At 41.7% G+C, this 19,242-nt stretch overlaps 1 pseudogene; it reads right to left on the reverse strand.

Moving 5' to 3' along the window:
- Nucleotides 1–12,052: 12,052 nt before the first annotated feature.
- On the reverse strand, nt 12,053–14,842 carry LOC149074671 (uncharacterized; annotated as a pseudogene).
- Between the last annotated feature and the right edge of the window lie 4,400 nt (nt 14,843–19,242).

A 19,242-nucleotide genomic window follows, 5' to 3' on the forward strand; every position in this document is an offset into this window, starting at 1 on the left:
AGTGGTCCATACCCCCTTCATCTGTCCTCGCTATCTGCGTAGCGAATAATGCGTATAGCCATGACGGGCGTGCAGATTTATTAAATATTAATTTCTTTCCTTGCAAAAGATAGCTTCCCTTACGGGGTTTCAAGGTTCAAACGTAATTCCATCGGTGCGCGAGAGTAGCATAGACAGATAATCGTATGTTTTGATAGTATTCCTGTTATTTTCTAACCCTTTGTCCTCTTTTCTTCCTTGTGCAGGAGGGGGAGGGAACGGGGTCGAGTCGTGAAGGTTTTCCATCCAAAAAAGGGGTCTTCTAAGGGCCGTAGGTGCCTAAGCATCATGGTATAAGTATTCAAATTGGTATTGATATCTATCGATTATTAATATACAAAAAATGAATGAAATGTTATCCCTTTACCATTACCATGAACTTTTATGTGAAGCGCCGGGGCTTATCCCCACATCTTCTCCGTCTTGGGTTGCATTTGGCAAATAAGCATGGCTTTATGTTCATTTTAGAATATAAATGAACATAGTTTTTAGACAGGTGTTTTGTTGATCGAAAAAATAAATCATTGCTTATTCCTGAGTTCAATTAAGGACAAAGTCCTTGTTTGTAATGGTAAAGAATCCTGATTATATATTATGTACAGTATATATGCGGTTATATATGGGGTAAATATACATGGGATATTTTCTGGGGTCATTTTTATGTTCTGAAATCCCTTTGGTAACTTTCGTCGATTTTCCAATGTTTATTGACGAGTATATCTTCTTTTCACTATCCTGATTATGATACAATAGATCGATATCTGTGGTTTTACGAGTAAATATGATTATAATAAGTATTGATCTGAGTTTTTTTTTTTGTTTTTTTTTATATATATATATATATATATTTTTTTTTTTTAATATTTTTTTCTTTTTAAATATAATATATGCGCAAATTTCTTGGCTAATATAAATTTCTTTGCACTCTTTACAGAAATAGTATGGGTATTTTTCATTTTGTTCCCTATGCCGCCATCTGTGCACAATCTTCTTTTCCCTGGTTAATAGGGATTAAGGAGGGGAGAGATTTTCTCTGTCTAATCCTTCTATTCTTTAGTGGTTTGCGAGAGTCACGGGGGGGGGGAAGTGGCGGCGAAGCGTTTCTCCTTCCCTTTTGTGATAGCGTCGCTCCTCCGACGAGGGGTCTTATCGCTTGGTTTTGCTTTCCTCACTTGTGGGGGGGGGGGGCAACCGCTTCCCTTTGCTCCTCTTACCTACAAGTAATAGTAGTTGGATGTGGGGGGCGATAAACGTTTCCCTCCCTTAGGCCTAGATCCCACTGCGTCGCGGCAGCACTAGAGGGGCCACAGAGTAAGAATTTATATCTTTAGTTTATGAGAGGGGCAATCGAAAAGATATAGATTTATACTATACGCGCACCAATACGCCGCCTCCGCCGATGGCGGCGGAAGCAACGAGTTTTCTGCCGCGAAAATTTACATTTTGGCGTATGGAAGATGGCGAGAAGGGATGGGGGACAGGTACAGATATCAATGTTTTGAAGGGGGGAAAAAAGGCGGCAAAAAAAAAGGCGATGTGTGTTTGCCACGAAATTCCTTATCTCGTGGCAAATCGACGAGCGGCGAAAAACCTTGGTGGGAATTTCGTGGCAAACACCCATCACTTTTTTTGCCGCCTTTTTTTCCCCTTCAAAACATTGATATCTGTACCTGTTCGCCGTCTTCCATACGTCAAAATGTAAATTTTCGCGGCAGCAAACTCGTCGCTTCCGCCGCCATATTGGTGCGGGTATAGTATAAATCTATATCTTTTCGATTCCCCCTCTAGTGCTGCCGCGTCTTCCGCGACGCAGTGGGATCTGGGCCTAAAGGCTCATTTATATTGAGCGAGTTAAGTAGCTGCTAGCCCAGCGAGAAAATAATTACACTCGGCTAGTGAACTCGTCCAGACGCGCGCGCATCTCAATTTTTTTCTCTGTCGTTGTCAGGGAATATCCTTATACGCTGAAATCCTGTATAATTACGTCAAGTGTTTTGTTGTTGTTGCTGCTGCACGTGCTTTTTATTTTATCTTCGATCACGAAAATGAAGTGGAGGTCTGAGGAAATAAAGAGATTTCTTTGCATCTGTGGAACGTTAAACATAAAGATTACTGCAACACGAAATTAAAAGAGACAGTCTTCGCTCAAATGCGTTGTCAGTTGGAAGAAGAAGGCCTTTTGGGAGGAGGCCTGGACGACAAAAAATTAAAGGCAAAGATAAAAGGGTTGAAAGATGTCTACAGACAGGAGCTGGCAAAAATAGAGAGAAGCAAGAAGAGCGGCGCAGGAATGGAAGACCTGTACCACCCGAAATTGGTGTGGTTCCAGTCTGCTCATTTCTTTCAAGAAGTTCTCTCGACTAGAGGAAGTCAATCGAATCTGGTAAGTGTGTGAATATATTTATTTAAATATATATATAATACAAATAGAGTATTTCATTTTTGAGCCACATATACACAGCGAGGGTCAGATTTCCGCATGAGCAAGTGGGGCTCTAGCCCAGGGGTCCATACCCTGCATCATGTTTTCTAGAATGCGATTTTCATGGGCCCTAAAAATTAAGTACAGCTGAGAATCTTCCCGGACTGAAGCCATGACCCCACCCCCACATCTTGGAGCAGGGCCCCCAAGTCAGACCTTTTATGGACCCTTCTGTAGGAATTTATAGCATCAACAAGTGATGCTGATTGTCCCGTGCTAGAGCCATCATTCCTTCCCCCATTTCATTTCGGTGCCCCAAAATTCAAACATCATATCGCACACCAGCAAGAATATAACATCTTTGAAACAGTGGGAGCTATGTTCTGGTTTGGTGGCAAGAATAACATGTTTTGAGTTGTGATGTTCTTACCAATGTGCGATATGGGCATGCCCCCCAGTCCCACATCAGGTCCCCTAGGCTGGGGTCTTTGGTGGGCCCCTTGGCTAGACTTTTCATGGGCTCTATTATAGTTTCAAAAAATGATAATCATTCCGGGCTAGTCCTGTCCGCCTTACCCTTGTTGGATACATAGAATTGATCAGCAATCTCTATCAAACAGGGTTATTTTTCACTTTTTCATTCATTTCTTCCAATGCTGATATACAGAACCGCCTGAACCTTTAACCAGTCAAGTGGTTACGAGGGTATTTGCCATCGCTGATATACGTAATGGTGTTGCCTACGACGGCATTTGCCAACACGCAGCATCCTTCTACTTTATCATCTCATCACTAGATGGAGTTGATAATTATATTTCAAGGTCTGAGATTATTATTACTATTAGCTTTGTCATGTTTTGCAAAGCCGCATCCCCATCGCTTTTTTTTTCTTTTTCGATTCCCTTGCGAAGATGCATCTGTTTTAATACTCATTTAGCAAAGGTTCAACTACTATGGTTCCACATAAATCCATCAACAGCATTTCTTTTAGTCACGGGACATTATGCCCCCCCCCCACTTTTGGGGTGTCATATTACTACGTCTCGACACATTCAAGCTATAAAAAAATATTTTAATATTTCAAATTTCCAAGAAAAGGGAAAAAGCGCTCTCATCTTCAAAAAAAAAAGTGGGCACTGCGGGTAACGCTCGGAGAAATTAATTGGAGAGTTGACTGGTTAAAAGCATTATGCCTTCCCCTTATTTCATATTTATATAAATTCTTTGCTATTTCTTTGTAGGTTCTTCCGTGTAGCAGCCAGCAACCATTTGCTGGTGATGTCTGCAACAGCAGCGTTGTGGATTTCACAAACCAGGACGGAGGGGACCTCGATGAGTCAGAGTTGACACTCATACCTCCAACTCCTATGAGGAAGGGTAAAAAACGTCAACGTTCTGAAATTTCACAGGCTGCTGAACAGCTGGAAAGCATAGCAAAGCAGGCAGCTGAGGACAAGCCGTACGAAGCATTCGGCAAGCATGTGGCAGCTGAACTTCGCTGTCTGCCACAAAGAGAAGCCACCATGCTCCAGCAGCAGATACAAAACTCCATAACACGTATTAAATTGCGCTGTTTGGACTGTATGGATGAACGTGAGCATGAGATACTTGGTGCGTCACCTTTCTATTCCTCGGATTCAAATTATCCATGTGAGGATATAGATGATTTAGTATCATCCGTGACTACATGCTGAGTAAAAAGTCATCTATCTCTCTGTTAACTACAATTTCATTTTCATTTGTTATTTATATATACGGGGTGATTATAAAAAAACTATCCCGACATATGGGCCCCTAACTATCATACCATTCACAAAAACTGAATGAAATTTTGGCATAAGGTATTTTGAGGTATGCGCTCAAGAATGATATGGAAAACAACAGTGTCGCTCTAACAGTTACGGTTACAGTGAGAAAATTTCGAAAATATCAAATGGCAACACCAAGTTTTTTGTATTGGAATGGTGATCTCCATGCTGAAAAACACTAAATAGCGTTGGAATGGCACCTGTAGCACGAAAATCCCCGGAGCTAGGCAAGGAAAAAGGACTTTGCCGTGCACCAGAGCATTAATGTTCGTTTCATTCGTCACACCGTTTCTTCGGCTGAGATCCCAGCCTGATTAGTCCTCCACAAGGTCATGTGGAAAATTTGTGAAACACAATAAAATGCTTTATTTTATGCTGCTTCTCTGTCCTTATTGGTTGTCCTCACTTTTAGCCTATCTATCGCCGGTGATTTTCATGCTACAGTTGCCGTTCGAACGCTATTTAGGGTTTTTCACAATGGATATCACATTCCAATACAAAAAACTTGGTGTTGCCATTTGATATTTTCGAAATTTTCTCACTGTAACCGTAACTGTTAGGGGTGTAATGTGATAGGCCTCCTCGTGGTGCACTCTGGGTAACGCCAAATCTATCACACGTCATTGTCATCGCTTTTTGTGCTCATATACTTCACCTTCAATACCCCAAATTACATGTTTATTTCTACACATCTTGCAGTACATGTCTTGCCCTGTACATGTTTGTCTTCTGTGTCCAACCCCTCATTGTGGGCCCCGCTCAGGCGGGGAGGGGTCCTCCCGGATGGGGCATTGCTTCTAGCGTATGCTCCATCCGGGACGCTGTCTACCTGCGTGTTTGCCGTGCGAGGAGACCCGTAAGGCTGGAGATGGGGATCCTGGTTAGCCTGATGCGCTAGCTTTCGCCTCGGATTCAGCCGAAACGGGAGGCCTGGATTAGCCCCGTCTGGGTCAATCGGCTGTTCGCCTCGGTGGCTGAAGGGGTTACACTACTGGGCAGGTAGAGGGGCCGGACGTCGTTGAGGTTTGTTGGTGCTGCTTCACGGCGATCTTGGATCTTGAACGCGTCTGCTCGCCTGCTTCGGTGGTGCATAGCTCCTACCTAACCTGGCGTTGCTACTAACCTTCATCGGTTACGTGTGCGCGTCCCCTTGTAGGGCTCCATGGTGGGCATGGTCGGTAGGAGCCGAACACATTATCTCCAAAATGGGGAAAAATCAAAATGCACCAAAACGTCAAAGAACTGCTATGAGCGAAACTATTGTCACTGATCCTGCTCCTACTGTTTCATTTTTCTTCCTGCATTGTACTGACACTGATAAACCGCTGGCCAAAGTGTCACCATTCATAATAGACAAAGCTCTCTATGGCGCAATAGGCACATTAAAATCAGTGAAGGCTCTTCGTTCAGGAGACCTTCTCATTGAAACTAACACACCGAAACAATCCGAACTTATTCAAAAGCTCACATCTCTTGGGACTATTCCCATAACAGCAAAAATTCATCCCACGTTGAATTATTCACGTGGTGTCATTTCAGATACTAACTTGATTAATATGGATGAAGAACTACTAACAGAGGAGCTGGCGTCTCAAGGCGTAACATCTGCCAAACATATTATGAGCCGCAAAGATGGCAATCCAGCTCCATCACGTAACATAATCCTGACATTCTCATCACCGACATTGCCGAAAGATATTAAGATCGGTTATTACAGCCTCAAAATCCTGCCATATATACCTAACCCTGTAAGATGCTTCAACTGCCAGAAATTCGGTCACTCACGAACGGCGTGCCGCAGTCAACCCACCTGCGCAAAATGCGGTGAGAAGGACCACATTTCGGACAACTGCACTTCAACATCATTCAAGTGCGTCAATTGCGGTGGCATTCACCCCGCATTTGACAGGAAGTGTCCGAAATGGAATGAAGAAAAGAGATCCAGAAGATCAAGGTCCTTAATAACATCTCGTATATCGAAGCACGCCGTCGTATAATCTCTAACCAAACTCCAATAGGTAATAGATCATATATGGTAGCAAATCCATCGTCAGCTAATAAGACTAACACTGCTACCAAAGCATCTGTAACAACTCAGACTGAACCAATAGCTGACACATCAACTCAAACATCATCTAACCAACCGTGCAATAGTTGTGGCTGCTGTTGCTCCGCTGGATTCCGGAGGGAGTCCACTACCTCCGAAGAAGAAGCGGGAAAAGCAACGGCTAACACATTAAAAAAAACTGTTACTAAACCCAAGATTAATTCTGGAAATAAATCTAAAAACACCGGATATTCAAGAAAAGCAATACAGAGAGCAATAAAATGTCCCACCCTCAAGAATGTGTCACTAATTGATGACAAGTCAATTGGTGACATGGATCTTGATAATCTATCAGAATCTGGTGGTACTCGCCGGAAACTAGACCGGAATAAATTTAAAGAACTCGAACCGTCTACTTCTACCTAATTTATGGCAAACATAATTCAATGGAACATTCGTGGTCTTAGATCCAATTATGAAGATCTCAAGGATTTGATCAATCGTTATCATCCTGTTTGCGTGGCACTCCAGGAAAATTTTACAAAGCCCTCGTAGACATGGAACATCAGGCGACATTCCCTCTTTCGTATTGACTACGATGACGGGAGTAGGGCTTGCCGCGGTGTTGCTCTGCTCGTTCCACATCACGTGTCGTCGCGCGTTTTAACGCTGCGCACGAACCTGCAAGCCATCGCGGTGGAAATCTGTACAGGCCTAAGGGTTACCATCTGTTCCATTTATTTGCCACCAAATGACACCATCTTACAGAGAGATCTAGAAGATCTGATTGATCAATTACCTCCACCATTTTTTCTTCTTGGATACTTCAATGCTCATAACATGATATGGGGTTCTAACAGCAACACCCCTCGTGGGGAAATGGTTGAACGACTGTTAGATGACATGGACCTTACCATCATGAATGATGGCAGTTTCACTCATTTCCATGCCCCAAACAATAGTTTCACTGCAATAGATCTATCATTATGCTCACCTTCACTCTTGCCGAACTGGTCCTGGTCGGTTGATCCAGACCTCCACGGGAGCAATCATTTTCCTCTAGTGGTTAAGTGCCTTGATCGAAGCCATAGCATACCTGAGGGTCCTCCTCGGTGGAAGCTTGTGGCCGCCCGATGGGCAGACTTCACGGTCAAGGCAGAAATCACGGAGGATATGATTTCGCAACCCGACGTCGACCATTGTGTCGACCATGTGACCAGTTGTATGATCTCAGCAGCCAATGAAACAATACCCAAAGTCTCCTCGAAACTTCCTAAATTTCCTAAACCTTGGTGGAACCACGAATGTAATCTCAGGATTAAAGCACAAAAGAAGGCATGGAGTAGGTTCCGGCGGTATCCTACCCATGACAACAAGTTGGCATTTTTAGAAGCAAAGACGATAGCAAGAAGAACCAGGCGCCAGGCTCAACGCGTGTCCTGGCAAAAGTTTACGACGGGAATCAATTCATCAACTTCATCCAAAATCATTTGGGACCGGATCCGAAAAATCAATGGTCATTATCAGTCTCATCCCATCACCATTTTAAATACCAATGGCACTATCATCAGCGATGTGAGGGATATTGCGGACACCATCGCCGCCCATTTCGCCGCTGTTTCCAGTGATGCGAACTATCCCCCATTGTTTCATCCCATTAAATCATCGGCCGAAGGTACATCGTACACCTTCCGGCCTTTTACACCGGAGGGGTACAATTCATTGTTCACCCTTCATGAACTGACGACGGCCTTGCAGCGAAGTCCTGACTCAGCTGTAGGGCCCGATGCCATTCATTATTCCATGATTCGGCATCTCTCATCTGAATCACTCTCACATTTACTCATATTATTTAATCGGATCTGGGTCAGTCATTCATTTCCTGACACCTGGCGAGCAGCCATTGTTCTTGCATTCACGAAGCCTGGCAAAAATCCTCAGCAACCTAACAGTTACCGACCCATTGCTTTGACCAGTTGTTTATGTAAGCTCATGGAACGCATGGTCAACTATCGCCTTATGCACTACCTTGAGGTTAACAAAATTTTATCTAAACATCAAAGCGGCTTTAGACGGTTCAGGTCCACAACATGCAATATGTTACGCCTTGAGACATCGTAAAGAGGGAGCATATGATAGCTGTATTTTTCGATATAGAAAAGGCCTACGATCGTACATGGAGGCACGGAATTCTTTCCGACCTCTATAATAGCGGCTTGCGGGGCAACTTGCCCATTTTCATTAAGAACTTTCTTGCTCGCCGCATCTTCCAGGTACGGATCGGAAGCACATTATCAGCTCCCCAAATTCAAAAACAAGGTGTACCTCAAGGTAGCATTTTAAGTGTAACACTTTTTATTTTGAGACTCAACGGGGTGTTGAACCAACTCCCGTTGTCTGTCACTGGCGCACTTTACGTGGATGATCTGTTGATATCGTATCAATCAGTGAATATGAGGTCAGCCGAGAGACAATTACAAACCTCACTCAACAAGATCAGCAATTGGGCTCATGATAACGGTTTCTCTTTCTCTGCTGACAAAACCGTCACTGTGCATTTTTGCCGGCGTCGTGAGCTTCATGATGACCCACAATTATTTTTAAATAATAGAGAATACAAAATTCCTCGGCATTACATTTGACAAGAAACCTGATATTTCACAGTTGAGAGCTCGTTGCATGAAGACGATGAACCTCTTGAAGGTCATCTCTTCTACATCGTGGGGAGCTGACCGTAAGTCGCTCCTTCACTTATATAAAGCTTTAATAAGATCGAAGCTCGACTACGGCTCCATTGTATACGGGTCGTCACCTCGGAGCTATCTGAGTGTGCTCGACCCAGTCCACCATCTCGCCCTGCGGATTTGTTCTGGAGCTTTCCGGACGTCTTCAATGGAGAGCCTTTATGTCGAATGCAACGAGCCATCACTGACATCAAGACGCCAACAACTTTCTTTGAAATATTATATCAAAATGAAGTCTTTACCAGGTCATCCACTTCATCGTGTCATTTTTAATCCCTCATTTCATAGACTTTTTGCTGCTCGACCTTCATGTGTTTCATCTTACGGTCTTCGTATGAGGGCACTTGTGGAGGAACTAGAATTAGACATCAGTCGTGTGGCCCCAGTTGCTTGGCAACTGGCACCATGGGAGCAGTCTCTGCCAGATGTGTCTCTTTCATTATACCCTGGAGCCACCACAGCAGATGTCATATATCTCGACCCAGTCGACCATCTCGTTCTCCGGATTTGCTCTGGAGCTTTCCGCACATCCCCAATGGAGAGTCTGTATGTCGAATGCAATGAGCCATCACTGACATCAAGACGCCAGCAACTATCCTTAAAATATTATATAAAAATACCAGATAAAATAAAGTCTTTACCAGATCATCCACTTCATCATGTCATTTTTAATCCTTCTTTCCATAGAATGTACGCTGTCCATCCTTCATATGTTCAGTCCTATGGTCTACGTATGAGGGCACTTCTGGAAGAACTACAATTAGACATCAGTCGTGTAGGAACAGTCTCCGCCAGATGTCTCTCTTTCCTTGTTATCATACCCTAGAGCCATCACAGCAGATGTCATATATCGACAGATTTTCTTCAGGCACAGGGGTAGGTACAACAGGTGCTTCCCCATATATACTGACGGCTCCAAGAGCCCTGGGCATGTCAGTTGTGCCTACATCTGCTGTGAGGAGACATCTTTCAAACTTCACGACACATTCTCTATTTATTCGGCAGAACTGTACGCAATCCTTCAGGCTCTACGTCATATACGACGCAAACGCCACCGACGATGCATCATCTATAGCGACTCTCTCAGCGCATTGCAAGCACTGTGTTCCTTCACTTTTCACACTCATCCATTCATCCATGCCATTTTTCATGAACTACATTACCTCACTCATCATGGTACTGCAGTAAAATTTTACTGGGTACCAGGTCATGTAGGAATACCGGGCAACGAAAAAGCAGACACAGCAGCTCGAACAACAACCAACATTGATAATAGCCTTTTGGTACCTGCCAGTGACCACTTCTCAATCCTCCGGGAAGTGATGATTGTCCCAGTGCTCCTGCCAGCGGCGATGCAAGTAAATAATAAACTGCATGCCATCAAGCCCACACTTGGCCATTGGCGTTCGAGCTGCAGAACTAACCGAAAGGAGGAAGTTCTGCTTGCCCGGTTACGCATAGGACACAGTCGCCTCACACAATCATATTTGTTATTACGAGAGAGTCGGCACAGTGCCCACATTGTCAAAGTCCATTGACCATTGCTGATGCTTTTACTTGTTCACATCATCGTCATCATTTCACGACCGCTTTTGGTCAGAGTAATCTTTCACATCATGACATTTTAAATGACAATAGCGATGCATCTCGCATTTTTAAATTCATCAAAGCCATTGGTTTTTATAACAAATTATAGTTTTACAACTCATGTCATTTTTTTACGTTTGTTTTCCTTTTTATATGTTTTAGTTTTTTGACACGACAAAAGGACATTTTTCTTATTTTTGTGTCATGTTCTGGCGCAGTTTGGCCAAATTGGTCCTTGCGCCAAAAAATTCAAAATCCAATCCAATCCGTAACTGTTAGAGTGACACTGTTGTTTTCCATATCATTCTTGAGCGCATACCTCAAAATACCTTATGCCAAAATTTCATTCAGTTTCTGTGAATGGTATGATAGTTAGGGGCCCATATGTCGGGATAGTTTTTTTATAATCACCCCATATATCGACAGAATACATAGCATAATTATAAATGCTACAGCTAAAGTTTAAAATTCAGTTGTTTCATAGAATGAGTTGAAGTACGGAATAACACACTCATTCTTGAATATTTATATACAGTAATTATAAACAGAATTTTATCATATATATGCATAAAATTCTGTCTTCATTGAGAATGACACGATTCCATTACGTCAAACCTTAATGAAACCTAAGAGCAAGACCTTTATGGAATACTAGCTGTTACCCGTGCCTTCGCTCGCATGGATTTGGTAATCTGAAAATGGCTTGGCGATGATTCCTTCCAATAACATTTTAATCCATTATCACCCCATCGGGTGTTGCATTTCCAGAAATCCAGTCTTGGTGAGTCTCTATATTATAAAATGTAATACTGTCCTAATTTCATATTTATAGCTTCCAGTGATTTGAGCTCAGTGATAATTGCCCCATATGACTTTTGACCCCTGCTCTATTACAGAACGAATTTTGAAAAATCAATTTTTAGTGAGCTTCTACGTTACGAAATAAAACTACTGACCAAATTTCAGTGACGATTGTCCCTTATAACCTTTACCTCATAAAATAAAACTACTGACTGAATTTCATAAATATTGCTCCAGCGGTTTCGGCTTGGCGTGATTTCTCTAAGTTTAGACGTTTGGTTTTACCAAAAGGATGTTTGTAGGTGTCTCGAGTTTGATACCCAGTTTGTCCTTGTCAGAAATTTTCCTGACATAGTGGTACAACAGAGACGGAGACATGGCCACAGAAAAAGATTGTTACCGCAGGAAGTCCCACACTGAGGTATTAGCGCATCAACCTCACAGTGAGTGTTAAAAAGAGACTAACATTCAGAACAACAATAAATTGCAGGTCCCATTCTAATTAACCAGTCGTGAGCAAAAAATGACCATTGTATGCTAGGTTGGTAAAATATACTGGATTTTCATTGTGAGGTATAGGTATTCATATATTTTGGCAGAATTTTTAAATATTCTTTGCAATACCAACTTTCTGCCACTGCCATGGATTTTCATCCATGAAGTGTTGGGTGAGGGCCTTTCTTATATCCTCAGCAGCACGTTTGTAGTTATTGCTGCCGAGACTACGGACAGATGGCAAATTATTGATGCAACTTCTCCATTCCCCTGGTATGTCACCAGTATTGAAGTCTTCTTTATCAATCGCATGTAGTGGCAGGTATACACTGGGACTGGTTTTCCGTAGCCAGTTGTGCAAACTACAAGCTGCCCAGATTACCTTGTCAGTAGTGTCTGGCTTCAGCTCGATGGGTCGGGAAAAAACCCTGAAACGCCACACAAGAATACCAAAGGCATTCTCAACTACTCTTCTTGCGCGGGACAAGCGATAGGTGAAGATTTTTTCAGCAATGCTCAGTCCGGTCTTGCTGTATGGTTTCATGAGTTTTGGTCTCAATGGGAAGGTATCATCCCCAATGATGACAGAGTTTTGAGGCATCCCCAAGGAATTGTTCCCCATTGCTATATTCAGAGTCGAATCCCTGAATATAGCGCTGTCACTGGCCCGTCCATTCCCCCCCAATATCTACATACATAAAACAATATTCTGCATCCACCATTGCAAACAATATTATACTATATGTTTTTTTATAGTTAAAATACATGGAACCAGAACGTGGAGGCCACTTTATGGTTATATTTTTCCCATCTATGGCACCGCAACATATTGGGAAATTCCATCGCTGGGAAAATTTAGTTTCAATTTCCTTCCATTCATCAGCTGTTGCAGGAACCTAGAAAAGCAAAATAAATATTCATGTTGCTAATAGAACACGTCAGTATGTTGCCAAGAGAATGAATCTATTGTACGCATGAAGTTTTAATTATTTGCCTATATCTCATATTTATACAGAAAAAAAATTAATCCTTTCTTTCTTCATAAGATATCTGTCACATGTAATGAGGCAAAAGCCTGATATAGTTAAAGTGGAAGGCTGGAATAAGAGTGTCAGGAGGAAATTATTTATACAAAAGGATTGGATATTCATTTTTATGGTCAAGGAGCACCAAACAGTGACCAAAGACGAGTATGTCCAATATGCAACTAGGCAAACAGTACCTCCTCTTTGCTCGGCAGCTTGAGCAAGGTGGGCAGTCTGCATTACGTATTGTGGTAAATAGCTTATTACGATGGTTTGCTGATTGCAGTGCATTGCGGATTTTGCTGGTTGCATACAGTTATGCATTAAATACTTTAGTGCATAGCATGCTTATTGCGTATTGTGGTGCATTGCGTAATATTGGGCTTTGCTTGATGTGATATATTGCATATTGTACTGTACTGTTCTTATTGTAATGCAGTGCTTATGGTGTATTGCGGCCCATTGCATATTATGGTACTTTGCCTATTGCGATGCATCGCATATTGTGCTGCATTGCGTATTCAGGGCCTGACATAGGCAGGTGCGGGGGCACCAGGCCGCTAAATTTTAGGGGCCGCAAAACTGGAGAAAAATACTTTGATTACATTTTGACTTAAATGTCTTTAACAAACCAAATGGCTCAAAAAATGCTGTCCAAGGACTTCTCTAAAATTCAGACCCCCCCCCCCCCCACCAAGGGAAGGATGCAGATAGATCTAATACCCTGGGTACTGAACCAGATAGAGACGCTAAATTCTTTTAAATTCCAAATTATACGAGGGAAGCATTATTCATGATTGCCAGGCTGAAAGACTATCTAGTTGTGGCCCTGGGTAGATAATAAGTTCTCTAGATTGACAGTCCCCACCCCCCTAAAACCTTTAAGTGCCTGGAGGCACACTTGAAACTTTTTTCGTTGGGCAACGGGCACTATTGTTCAAATTTAATGTCGAATGACTTTCTCAAATGTTTTTTATGACCATGAAAAATATAGTAGCTTGATATCCATTATTGGGTGCAAATGTGAGCCTGGCGTGCACCAGAGGGAGTTCGTGGTTACTGGGGAGTTGCGAAACTTTGTTTTAAAGGGCTGCGAAGCTGTTTTCACACAGGGCCGCAAGATTTTTAAGCCCGTCCCCTGTGCGTATTGTGGTGCATGGCTTATCATGGTGCCCTACTTATTGTGCTGTATTACCTATCATGGTGTATCACATATGTATTGCGGTGTATTGAGTATCATACTGTATTTATGACGGCAGTGCATTGCTTATCGAAATCAGAGTGGGAAACTGGCAATTGAATGACTATTTTGTATTTTGCAGGCATTTGCAGTGCCTGAGGAATATTTTGTTTTATAATTAAACAAGATATAACGAGTAGTTAAGTACATTGGAGGTGGGACTTTGCCCCGTAGTGTGTACTAAAACTAATTTTACTCACCTCTATGAATGGCTTCAGGACGTGGTGAATTGCTGCCAGCACTTCAGGCAGAAATAGCGATATTTTAGACTCGGGAACAGATAGCTCAGAGATTTCAATGAGTCCCCAGTAGCCAAATACCTGAGAGTGACCTCCAGCTTCGTCGCAGTTGGGATCGCCATCCGCATTTTTGTGTCTTGCTTCTTGACGATGCCGTCGACCATTTGCAGTAAATTGTCGAACTGGTCACCGTCCAACCACAAAATATTCCGGTAGGCTACCGGGTCTTCATCTTTTAACTCCTTGAGCAAAATGCTGGAAGCTCCATATTTTTCGCGTCTCCCGACCCAGTCTTTCACCCTCATTTTTCGCTGTTTCCTTTTTTTCCTCTCCAATTCCTTTCGAATCGCAAGGGCAACAACCACGACTCCTGCACGAACGACTTCGCTAGACATTTTCTCGAAAAAACGAGGCGAATCTACAATTCGAGAACGATATAATATATATTATAGCGAGTAGGCGTATTGCACACGGTGAGTTCACAAGCCAGATAGCAAAAACGCCAACTAGCAGCGAGAAAAGTAGCCCGACCCTCAACTTTACTCGCTCTAGCGGAGCGAGCGGCGAGTGTAGTATTGCACAGAGCGAGTTCAGTAGCAGCGAGTAAAATTGTAGGCGAGTAGCTAGTAAACTCGCTCAATGTAAATGAGCCTTTAACCAGCTGGGGGGGGGGGGCCGCGACGCACATGCGAGTCAAAACTCTAGTGTACCAAAAGGGGCAGCAACTCACATATGCGTTGAGCAAAAATGGTTTCGAAAGTGCCAGGAACGCACATCTGCGTCTGAGAAAACCAGTTCCTTCCCCATATCTTTTGTATTGCACCGGACACTAATACTGCCATGTAATACGCCCCCTTTTCTTTCTCTATTCTTAAGGGGCCTACACACGTTCAGTTATGCCTGCACAGTTACACCTGTGCAGGCATAACTGAACGGTTCGATGCATCCACACCATTCAGTTATACCTGTGCAGGCGAAGCTTCTGGAACCGGTTCTAGGCAATCTATGGGGATATTTTCATTCTTCGATCTCTGTCTTCGCGGTCTTTTGATCAGTTCGGATTTTTTCATAGTCTATAAAGTTCGGAATTTTCTAGTATGATTTCCACAGATGATGCTTTGGGTGTAGCATAGGCGGAGATAGACTTGGAAGTCTGGGGGGAGGCACGGTCATTATTGCTGGGGGGGGGGGCAAGATGATGATGTCGACTTCACCTTTGATGCTGGGGGGGGGGGCATTGCCCCCCGTATCTCCGCCCATGGGGTGTAGTTGGATTGGTTATGGCACTGAAAGTTATTAACTCAAAAAAAAACGGGTAACGTGGTACAAAGATTGGTTAAAAAAAAAGACAACAATATTCGCACGTTAAATTATTACAGGAATTGAGATTTGCACCAAAGAATTATTGATTGATTATTACAGATTGGCATAATTTTCTCAGAATGGATCAAGATACCTACTCAAAGCTTCTTTTTTTTTTCAATTCCTTTCGGAAATTGCTTCGCAAACTGTTTGTTTTTTTAACAACACTGTCTCTGTTCGCTAGAGGATCTATTTTTCTCATTTTCCACACCAATCTCTCATAACTATCATCTTTCTTAATTTTGTTATGGTAATCTTTAGTTTTCACCTGTCACGAGCATTTCTTATTCCTATGCATTTCAATGAATTCTTCCAAACATTCGCGCTGCCCGTTTCGAAGATCACTCATTATAAACTTCGAGTCGTGAAAACTAAACTGAACTCTGAACTAAACTCATGGTTGAGTGTTGAAATCGGTGTTTCCCAAAGTAGGACTATTCAGGCTATGAATGAACAGAAGGGGGTGATGGGGGGACGAGAGGAAAACATCAGTTTTCGAAAACTCAGACCATTTTACCAAGGAAGCCTTTGTAAATAAGGGCCTTGGGCAAAAAAAAAAGAAAAGAAAACTAATATTGCACACAGAAATTCGTACTTGTTTCATCAGAGCTAAAGTGTTTTTTTTTTCTCCCTTTGAATGTGCGCTGTACATTCCAGATGTATTGTAACTGTAAATTGATCGGTAAAGCCTACTGTCACAGATCTCCACACCATCTGGGGTCCTGCATCCCCGGGGGCTGGTTTTACTAATGAATATTGTCATTATTCGAGCCATTTCCCCTCAACCCCCACAAAGATGGGATTGGGATCAGGATTCTGGTTTCAGAGCCCGAGATGATTCCAATCATTCTTTTTTCCCACGTTAAAAAATTCACTATAGTGGCGGCTCGGCAAAGAGAATAGCCTCTGTGCCCTGCGGCAGGATGTGGGAGGGGCAGGGGGGTGACGCCCAAGAGCCGCGACGCACACTTTGAGGAAGACTGCGGTAACGGAAGATGTTTGTTGAATCTACACCATAAGTACAATAATGTATTTTGATGTTACTAAAACCTCTCATAATGACCGATTTTCATGACTTAAGTAAAAGGCACTACTGCCTACTCATGCTTATCAAGAATGCTATCCATATCTACAGTGGTTATGACAATACGTATAAGCAATAAAAGAGAAATTTTGGTATTACAATCGACGCCCGATATAACGACCCCTTCGTCGCATCGAGAATGGACGTTATATTTGGAGCAAGGTCGTAGCGAGGGGGAGACTTGGGGTTGTGGTCGGGCCTGATTGGGACAGTCGTTAAATAAGTGAAACATAAAACATTTGGGACTTACCCTACCAGTCTTTGTCGCTATAACGTGAAGTTGTCATAACGAGCGTCGACTGTATCTTCGAAAACAAGCATCGTTTCTCCTCTGAATATACAGATAGGGGATACACGCTCCTTCAGTATCGTATGATAGCATTTTTTTCTCGCGATAGCGTCGATTTAAAAAAAAAAAAAAAAATTTTGATGGTAACTTACGTAGTGTTTTTCCTTGAAAGAAAACTGCATTTTCACGCGACCTCTTTACGATTAATTCAACTCAATTAGAAATTGACTTATTATTAAGCATAGTATGTATATTAATAGTATTACTCGATGATATAATTATATTATCAATCGTATATCTCTCTCAAAGAATTTTTCGATTGTTTTCTTACGTTTAACTAGCGTAATTTCATCTGAATTTTTTTCTTTCAATGTTTGAGCTGGAAGTTGAAATTCGTTGCAATCTGACGAGATGTGTCCAAAAAACAAATTCAATGAGATTCATTGAATGTAAAAGAAAATAATAAATTACAGTGATGTTTGTCCTATTGATGCTTGCTGGTTTTCGGTCAAGAAAGGAGTGGGAATCTTGCGTTTGAAATTGCAAACATTAACTAACTCGTATAAAAACCTGCTTGATTTCTAGGAATCTTGATTTCTAAAGGAAGTACATGTGAAAGAATACTAAAATAATCTGATGTCACGGGGCCCCTAAAATCTCCAAGAATCCTGGTTAGAGACCTCCTCTCTAAATAATCAATAAACAATTAATAGTCATAGCACATTATTTGAATATAGAGTTTGTGTGTTTCGGTGCATAATTTCGGGCAAATTTATTGAAAAGAGTGATTTCAGAAACAAAATTGCGAATTTTAACAATGGTCGAAATATTTTTAAAATTTTATTTCGATTTTTTTATTCGATATGAAATTGTAAGAAAATATCGTGAAAATTACGCCATTAGAAAAATTTCTTCTAATTAAATGGAATCCCTCTCCAAAACAAGTTATTCGGTTATTATTGTTCTATTACATTATCAGTGAAAAAAGAAGAGGGAAGAAAGAAGGGCGACTATATAAGAAAGCGGGAAAAAATAACTGCGCAGTTATACCTGATGGCCGATACACACTGTCAGTTATACCGAATCGAAAAACCATTCCCTTCAGGTCGCCTGTGCAGGTCAACCGACGGCCCCTACACACGCTCAGTTATGCCTGCACAGTTGGACTGTACAGGCATAACTGCGCAGGTATAACTGAGCGTGTGTAGGGCCCTTTAATCTTTCAGACTGCCCTCACTTGAAGGTCTTGATAATAAAAAGACGGGAAAAGAAGAGTTGAGGGGCACTTGTACCTTCCTACACATTGATAACACAAATACTCATACATAGAAGAACACAAATGAACAATTGAGTTGTTTGTCAATGGCTTTCTTCGAGGATTATCACGACTACTGCCTTGGGTTGGGGAGGTCAGGAACTCAGCATTGAAACAGAAATGAGATAATTCCCGTCAACAAAGGGAAACAGATTTTCTCATATTCATTAGGGTGAATCGAAAAGTATAGGAAAATTTTTTTTTTACGAAATTACTTTTGGCTTGGGGTGGGAAAGTTGTGTCTTGGGCATATCAGTTTGCATAATTTTTTTTATTGAAATCCATTCGTATCTTCTGGTGGCCAAAACGCCCCAAAAATAGTTAAGAATTCACACTTTTATGAAAATGTATTAAAAATTGTAAATCAATTTTGAAATTTTTTTTATAAATATTGCAGAGAATTCAGGTATTAAAATATAAACTTATAAATAATAATAATTTTAGAATAATACCATGAAGTATAAATTTAAAAATCAAAGCAATAATCATAAAACTTAAAAAATTGAGCTTATATAATGGCTTTTTTAATTGTATTAATTTGAAAATTTACATATTTCTAAATGTTGTAGTGGTTCTTTTTGGTATCAAAATGTTTGATATGGCTTCTTGATTTTATCCTATTCGATATGAAGTCGTGTCTCCACACACACTTTCCGAAGCCTCAGACACTAGGCGAATGCATCTTTCAACTGTTTGGGTATGGCATGAATATTTTCACCATTCCATCCAACTTTTACTCTACTAA

Source organism: Pholcus phalangioides, unplaced genomic scaffold (assembly GCF_987345545.1).
Source record: "Pholcus phalangioides strain wild (caught in Gottingen) unplaced genomic scaffold, Ppha-v1.0 ptg000017l_1, whole genome shotgun sequence".
Classification (NCBI taxonomy): domain Eukaryota; kingdom Metazoa; phylum Arthropoda; class Arachnida; order Araneae; family Pholcidae; genus Pholcus; species Pholcus phalangioides.